The following is a 7,466-nucleotide window of genomic DNA, read 5'->3' on the forward strand; positions in this document are numbered from 1 at the left end:
ACATTCCTTTTCCTCTTGTAGGATTTCCAGTGCAATTTTCTCTCTAATTCTCCCCAGAGAGTGAACTTCCTATACTTTTTTTTAGCTATTTATTCCTAGCCTAGCACAGTATGTCATTCCTTAATCCACCATCTTGGAATCTCTCTCACCAAGGCTGTTAAGACTTTCTACCACATTTTTTATTTGATCTGCTTAATTTGTTTCTAATATTTCATTTTGATTTCTCTTTAAAATTTCAATTTCACAGGAAAAATTTTCATTTATGTAATGTATGGATTTCTTTAATTCATGGACTTGCTTCTGATTACTTCTGAATAATCCTACAATTAATCTTTTGAATTCCATTTCTGGCATTTCATCAATCTCTTCATTTTCACATTCCAATATTGAAGGTTTGTTGTGTTCCTTTGTGGCCTTCTGTTGTCTTCCTTATTATTGTTTTTTGAATTTCTGCACTTATTTTTAGGAATTTGTGGAGATACTTTTGTTTCCTCTGTTGAATTTTATCTTTGAACTATACCTCTGTGGATTAGTGGAGTGTCTGCTCTTTCAGTGAATATCCAGAGGTGTGTGCTGGGTGTGACCAGGAAGCTCTGTTCAGTGTTTCAGAGTGGTGGGAGTATCCAAGGTGACATCCAAGTTAGGCATGGTAGATCTCTTTTTTTATTATAAGGGATGGTTTGATTAGCTCTGTTGGCATAGTCACACCCTCACCTCCTCTCTTCCAAGGTGATTAATGCCCAGGCTATAGCCCACAGTGGGTGCTATACTCATCCATACTGCCACAAAAACCACACAAAGGATCAATGTAGTCCTCAGTGTGAGCACGGATCCCACTGAAATGACCCACCCCAGACACTCTGGGAGCCCTCTGTAAAGCTTCCCACTGACCCAGCTATACCCTGCATCCTACTATGCAACCACAGTTTTTCCACAGTACCAACATACAAGGCTTCCACAGTCACAGGGCACTGAGGATCCACTCTTCCCTACCAGTCCGTCCTGTCCACAGAGAGGTGGAGACACTTCAGAGCTAGCTGCCTGTGGGTGCTCCACCTAGGCAGTTTGAGCCACAGAACTTGTGATGTGTTGGGAGATTGGGGGCACCTCACAGTCCTATGTGAGTGCTCAGTCCCTGTCAGTCCTTCCAGCCAGACTCAGGTGGCTCCTCTTAGCTGGTTGCTGGGTGCACGGACACAAGCTGGTACGGCTGTTGTGTATGTCCAAAATGGTGCCCGCCCTTTCTCAGCCATTTGTAGGGTGCTGTTTTTAGGGGGCCAGGGAGAGAGAAACGTGCCCTTTTTTTTCTCCTAGGTTGGCAAGTACCCTGTCCCCTACAGGGCTCCAGGCTGGACTCATGCCATGCTCTCCCTACAGCTATGTCACCAGTAGCTTGGGCTGCTGCAGTCTGGTCTCAACTCACTCTCCAAAGCTGGCACTGAGGCTCTTGGCTGCTGAGGTCCTTTGTTGTATCCATGCTTGTGCTACACGTCCACACTCTCCAGGTAGATCCACAGCATCTCTCTGTCTTCTATGGAATTTCCACTGTAGTTTTCTCCCTAACTCTTCCATGAGATTGCAATCTCTCCACTTTTGTTAAACTATCTTCCCCTAGTCAAAGCAGTAAGCTCTTTCCCTATTTTGCCATCTTGGAATCCACATGACAACTCTTTTCTAGTAAAGATTACACTTCCCAAGAAGGGAAAATATGCAACCATCATGTTGTATTAACTGATTCTGATTTCAATTGAAGATGTATATGTATTTTTAGATGTGTGAGTGTATTTTCAGTACTGAATTTATTTTCTCACAGTTATTCAGGTTATGTTTGAAATAGAAGTTTTGACAGGGCTATGCTACTTCTAAAGACTATGGAAGAATCCATACTTGCCTCTTCCTACCTTCTATTTTTTCAACAATCCTGGTTTCCTTGACTAGTGACTATATCCCTCCCATTTCTACCTCTACTTTCACATGGACTTCTTTGCTATGTATGTCTGTGTGCTTATGCAAATATCTGTGCTTATAAGGACATCAATCATTGGACATAGTGCCAACCCTAACCTATAATCTCATGTTAACTTGATTACATCTGCCATAACTGTTTCCAACTAAGGTGTCTGAAGTTCTGGATAGACATGAATTTGGGGAAGACATTGTTCAACTTAAGATAATTTGCCCTTTGTCTTCCAAATTTCATATCTGTCTCATGTGCAGAATACATGTGTTGCAACACCCCCATCAGTCTTAACCCATGCCATAATTAATCTGAAGTTCAAAATCTCTTCTAAACATCAACAACTTGAGACTGGTGTCCTGGCCACCACCTGTGATGGCAGCATCTCATATCATAATACCAGTTCAAGTCCTGGCTACTTGACTTCAAATCCAGCCCACTGCTAATGCACCTGAGAAAACAATGAAAGATGCCCCCAAGTACCAGGGACCCTGCCACCCGTAGGGATACCCAAATGGAGTTCTAGGATTCTGGCTTTGACCTGGCCCAGCCTCAGCTATTGTGGCCATTTGTGGGGTGAACCAATAGATGGAAGATTTCTCTGCCTCTCCTTTCTCTGTCAGTCTGCCTTTCAAATAAATAAAAATAAATCTTCAAAATATCATCAGCTCAAAAAGCTCCAGATCTCACTATTTAAATCATCCAAATCAGATGTGAGTGACATTCTGGGTATGCTTCATCTTGAGACAAAATCCTTACTATTTGTGGACCTGTGAAACTGGAAAACAAGTTGTTTGCTTCTTAAATATAATGGTACATGAATGGGATAGACCTACCATTGAGAAGAGGGAAAAATATAAGTGTGTGGTCTCAAGAAAATTCAAAACCCAGCAGGGAAATTTGCATTGGTTTCTATGGCCTTGAAAATAATCCTTTGTGACTCAACCAACACTCTGGGGTCCAAGGTGACCCCAGCAATCCCTGCATCTGTTCCCTGTTCTCTGGCCTCTGTCTTTGCATCTGAGGCTCTGTCCTTGGAGTCACTATTCCTTTTTTCTTGAAAGGTGCACATGTTTGTCCAGTAGAATGCCTCTACTGTTCCATTTATTGCCTATGAAATTCCTGAAGACTAACAGCCTTTCTTCATTTTGTCCTGTCTCTGTCCCTCTCAGTTCATGCTGTAGTGTTTTTTTCTGATATTATAGTCTCAAGAACCTTGGGCAGTCGTCAATGTATGTGAAGGGCGTCTATGCCATTACACAACAGGTTTCTGTTGTAGGTTCCAATCCCAAAGCCACTGCCATAATTTCAGGTATTTGTTATAAAATTTCTATCTTCCCTCTTACAATGACATTCTTATCACAGCACCATTAAACATATACACACAAACATATACACACAAGTACTTCAATCAGTTCATGAACAGATGGAATTAAAACATATGAAGCCAGGCATTTGTCACAGAAGTTAAGATGCTGCTTGGGATGCTTGTATTTCAGATCAGAATGCCTAGATTTGTCCCAGCTTCGTTTCTGATTCCTAGCTTCTGGCTAATGTATGCACAACAGGGCAATAGATGATGGGTCAAGTAATCAGGTCCCTGTCACCCATGTGGGAGACTCAGATTGAGGTCCCTCATTCTTGGCTTCAGCCTGGCTATTGTAAGCATTTGGAGAGTGAACCTGAGTATTAAAGGTTTCTCTTTGTCTCTCTCTCTCCCTTTCAAATAAAAAAAAAAGTGAGTGAGATTTTTATAAATGATATTGGATAATGCACATTTTCCATGAACTTTTTGAAGTACCCCCTTGTATATTCTCATAAAATGGTTAATTGTGAGTATCCACTTGATTGAGTCAATAGGTTCCCAGGTATTTGGTCAGTTTCCTTATTGTGTTTGTGAGGGTGTTTCTGGATGAGACTATCACTTAAATCAGTAGATTGAGTAAAACAGGTTACCCCTCCTAGTGTGCTTGAATAGGACAAAAAGATTGACACTCCCATGAGTAGAAAGAATTCCTGCTGCCAGACTGCCTTCTTTCTGAGACATCATTTTTTCCCCTGCATTCAGATTCAAACTGAACCATTGTCTCTAGTTCTAGAGTCTCCAGTCTATCAACATCAGAACTAGAATGAAATCATCAGCTCTTCTGGATCATCAGATGCAAATCTTGGAGGCATGTCAGTCTCCAGAGTCAAAAGAGCTTTTTTTTTTCTTTTTCAACAAATCTCTATCTTTCTCTCTCTCTCTCTTTCTTATTCCCAAAGAAAATTAGACCACTACTCCCCAGCTGAGTTAGAGAGTATGCCCAGTATGTAGGACGCTACTTTGGTTGTCTCATTATCAAGCGCTGTGATTAAGAAGCAATGGAAAACTAACCCAAGAAAAACTACCCTTCAGGAGTGAATATTTCGGTTATTCAACCAGATAAAGATCCAAAATGAACTGAGGAGCTTGCTGGAACAAAGGGAATCCAAAATTATTACTCAGACACGTTAGTTATAAATGCTAGCTATAGCCATGTGACCAGTGACTGAAGCAAGAAGTTCCTTAGTTTGTTATGAATGAATACACATACACAGAAGTTTCAAAAAGATCACGGAAAAATTTAATTAAAAGATAATGTATATTTTCTGTGAACTTCTGAAGTGTGTATATGTGTGTGTTTGTGTGGTGTGTGTGCATTAAGTGTCCCTCAAAGATTGACCTCAAAAATTGGCTGCAGAGTGTCCTGATAGTGTGTGTGTGTTTGTGTGTGTGTGTATGTGTTACTAAATGAGTTTAAAAATTAAACTGGTGAACTATGTAAAGCATATTACCCTTCCTATTGTACATAGGTCTCAATCAGTTGAATTTCTAAACACAACAAAAAGGCTGGACCTTCTATGTGGAAGAGGGTTCTCTTCCAGCTTGATTGCCTTTTAGCTGTGACAGTTTTTTTCTATGACATTGGACTTGAATTGAAACTTAAGCTCTTATTTAATCATGCCTCTGTTAGCATCCAGACTAAAACTATACAGTCTATTCTCCTAGTTCTCAGGCCTTGAAACTTAGACCGCAACTACACCATTGGGTTTGCCAAATCTACAGTTTGCTGATTGCGGATCTTGAAACTTATCTGACTTCATGATAACGTAAACCTTATGATAAATATCTCTCTTTCTCCATCTTTCATATATATACACACATATTATGGCTGATGTTCTCTGGAGAACCCTGAATGACACTATTTTATACACAAACATAAATCACTTAATGATGGGCATATATTCTGAGGAATGCATCATTATATGCTTTCATCGTTTTGTGAATGTAATACTAACACAAACCTAGAATATAGCCTAGCATATAATTTTATATTAAACTTTTAAAATTAGTAGTAAACATTAAAATCACAATAAAAACATAGTATAATAAATAGACAAACCATTAACAGTCATTTATTGTCATTATCAAGTATAATGTCCAAGATATAATTGTATGTAGTAAACTCATATTACTGGCAGTATAGTAGGTTTGTTTACACTAGCACCACCACAGACATATATGAATTTCACTACAGTGGTACAACAGCTATGGTGTCATTAGATAAGAATTTTTTAGCTCCATTTAGTTTATTTGAGGGGCAGAGAGACACAGAGTAAGCTCCTATCTGCTGGTTCACTCCCCAAATACCTAAGGTTCCTGGGCCCAGAGTCTAAGCTGAGAGACAGGAGCTGGGAGCTCAATACAGGTATCCTGCATGAATGGCAGAGAACCAACTACTGAGCTGTCATCTGCTGCCTCTCAGGATATGCATTAGCAGGACGCTACAGTCAAGAGCCATAGCCAGAACTGGAGCCAAAAAATGAACCCAGGTATATGTGCCACTAGACTAAGTCCCTGTTCCTTTAATTAAAGTACAATAGGACCAACATCATATATAGTTCATCCTTGACTGGAACATCATTATGTGGTGCATGATTATATGTGGATACACACTGTATACCCCCCCCCCAACACACGCACTGACTCTTTAAAAAACTCTTCTCTTGGAAATTCATATTATGAAAACACTATGCATGAATTTCAAAAATCAGGGCTGCAATGTGGCATAGTTAGTAAAGTCACTGCCTGCAGTGCTGGCATCCCATATGGGTACCAGTTTGAGACCTGGATGCTGCACTTCCAAACCAGCTCTCTGCTATAGCCTGGGAAAGCAGTAGAAGATGGCCCAAGTCCTTGGGCCCCTGCACCCACATGGGAGAACCGAAAGAAGCTCCTGGTTCCTAGCTTTGGATTGGCCCAGATCCAGTCATTGCAGCCATTTGGGGAGTGAACCAGCAGATAGAAGATCTCTCTCTCTCTTTTTCTCTCTCTCTCTCACTCTGCCCCCGCCTCTGCCTCTCTGTAACCCCGCCTTTCAAATAAACAAACAAATCTTTTAAAAAATTTCAAAAATTTTCTCACCAAAATAAACATTTTAATTTCTTTTTCCATTAAAATTGTAAAATACTCAAGAGTGGGGAATGCTGAGGGGAGAGAGGGAGAGATAGATAAAGAGAGAGCAGGAGAGAAATTTAAGGAATTAGCTAATGTGATTAGTGGAGCTGGCAAGTTCTAAATTTGTAGGATAGGATAACTAGCTTAAATGTAAGAAGGAATTGATGCTGTAGTCTTGTTGCAACATTCCTTCTTCTCAAGAAACCTCAGGTGTAAAGGTCTTCAACTGACTGGATAAGGTTCAACTACATCATTAATGCTAATTTTTGTTTTTTTTTTTAACTTAAAGTATACTGACTGTAAATGTTAACTACCTACACAAAATATATTATAGTAACATTTAGATGAGCATTTAATCAAATAGCTCAGCATAAAAACTGACACATACATCAGTGGAACAGAGAACCTAGAAATTAATGCACTTACATACAGCCAACTGACCTGTGACTAAAGTGCCAAGAATATACATTGGAGAAAGGACAGTTTTTTCAATAAATGATATAGAGAAAGGTGGATATACATATGTAGAAAAAATATACTTATAAAGGATTAATATCCAGAATATATCAGAAACGCAAAATACTGAACAAAAAAATAACCAAGTCAGTTAAGAAATGGGCAAAAGTCCTGAATAGACAATTTTCAAAAGAATAAATACAAATGTTCAACAAATTTTCTGGACAAAGTTTCAATATCACTAGCCATCGGGGAAATACAAATCAAAATGACAATAAGCTATCACCTCAATCCTGTTAGAATGGCTATTATCAAAAAGACAAAGTTAACAAATGCCAGCAAGGACATGGGGAAAGGGGAGCACTTACCTGCTGTTGGTGAGAATGTAATCTAGTACAGTCATTCTGAAAAGCAGTATGGAATTTCCTTAAATAATAAAAATGGAACTATCATATGATCCAGCAATCCCTTTGTGACTTTACTAATCCCTTTGTGACTTTACTAACTATGCCACAGTGCCAGCCCTGATTTTTGAAATTCATGCATAGTGTTTTCATAATATGAATTTCCAGG

The sequence above is a fragment of the Lepus europaeus genome, chromosome X (assembly GCF_033115175.1).
Source record: "Lepus europaeus isolate LE1 chromosome X, mLepTim1.pri, whole genome shotgun sequence".
In the NCBI taxonomy this organism is placed as follows: domain Eukaryota; kingdom Metazoa; phylum Chordata; class Mammalia; order Lagomorpha; family Leporidae; genus Lepus; species Lepus europaeus.